This window comes from Tupaia chinensis, unplaced genomic scaffold (genome assembly GCF_000334495.1).
Source record: "Tupaia chinensis unplaced genomic scaffold, TupChi_1.0 Scaffold000074_1, whole genome shotgun sequence".
Taxonomy (NCBI): domain Eukaryota; kingdom Metazoa; phylum Chordata; class Mammalia; order Scandentia; family Tupaiidae; genus Tupaia; species Tupaia belangeri.
Window position 1 is genome coordinate 8,700,914 of NW_006159534.1, and position 1,419 is coordinate 8,702,332.

A 1,419-nucleotide genomic window follows, 5' to 3' on the forward strand; every position below is an offset into this window, starting at 1 on the left:
GGGCCAGCCAGCTGAAACTGAAGAGAAGGATTAAGAACTTGCAACTATAAGCAACAGAAAGAACCTTTAACTGCCTTAAACCAACTGAGAAATACACTGTAGAGAAGGATTTTATCTACCTATGGACAGTGGACATGTATAGTATTCTCAACTGGACTGGTCTGGGAAGTATTTCATGATGGGTGAAGTCTTTTAACAAGCAAAATGAGAAATAGTGATTGACTGTTTTAAAAAATTATAATAATAATAATTATTGGGAAATGCATGGAAAAGACTTTGAATGATAAAGCGGGGAGATCGATGCCTCTGTATTGACTGACATGCATGGCATTCCCTTTTGAAAAAGCAATGGAAGTCAATGTAAAGTTATATGTAATCCAATGTAATATAAAGAAGATTATGATAATAAAAAAAAAAATGGAATGCTTCATGAATTTACATGTCGTCCTTGCACAGGGTCCATGCTACTCTTCTCTGTATTGTTCCAATTTTAGTATATATGCTGCTGAAGTAAGCACATTAATTACTGACTGTAAGTTGGAGCACATTAAATAAGGCAAAGAAACCATTTTCAATGTTTTTAATTTAGCATGGATATCTCTCAGATATTGCTAAACAAGAAACAACCCAGTTTGATCTGTGGGTGTATTTTAAAACATGTTAATACATGTTTTATTTAGCTTTCTTTTCACTTTGGGTAGGCTAGTAACAAAGCAAAAACTTTGGTAGAACTTTTTATTTTTTTCTTGGCCACTTAAGCTTATTATTTATTTTTTATAGAATCTTAAAAAAGATAAAATAAAATTAAACCCTTTAAAAGCTTTTGTATATCAATGGGCATTTTTGGATGGACCTAATTGGGAGCCTTCAATTTTAATCATGCTTTTTAAAGAGCAATTTTGTTTATAAAGAATGTTTTTCATTATGGCCATAGAACTTTTAAATGATACTATGAAGACCTTACCATTTTTGTAAATATTGTAGCTTCTAGGAAATATTTTGATCTTTAGAATTAGGAATTTTATTTTTACATAAATTTTGAGTCTCTTCAAGCCAAGAAATACCTAAGTGGGAAATAATTTATCTTGGCTTTGGCCCTAAGCTTGCCTTAATCAATTTACTCCATGATTTTTTTTTTTTAACTAAGCACGCAGGAAAAAAAGAAATTAAGATGTTGAGCATAAAAATCTCATGTGGGAAAAAAAAATTTTTTTTGAGAAAGAGATTTTTGCTATAGGGCAAATGCACTCACCAGACAGATAGGGAGAGTGAGAAAGCGAGAAATCACCTCCCCACACCCAGGGCTTGGCAACACCACAATCCCTTCTCCTCCATTCTCCTCATGGGATCTTGAGCACACACACACACACACACACACACACATGTCTGATGTGAATTTTAAGCCTCCAGGTCCAGAAC

General features: G+C 33.3%; 1 non-coding gene across 1 annotated transcript; it reads right to left on the minus strand.

The window, feature by feature from the left end:
• Positions 1–411: 411 nt before the first annotated feature.
• Positions 412–518, minus strand: LOC114006081 (U6 spliceosomal RNA). Its single transcript, XR_003547846.1, has one exon. It is a non-coding gene; the product is annotated as a U6 spliceosomal RNA (small nuclear RNA).
• Between the last annotated feature and the right edge of the window lie 901 nt (positions 519–1,419).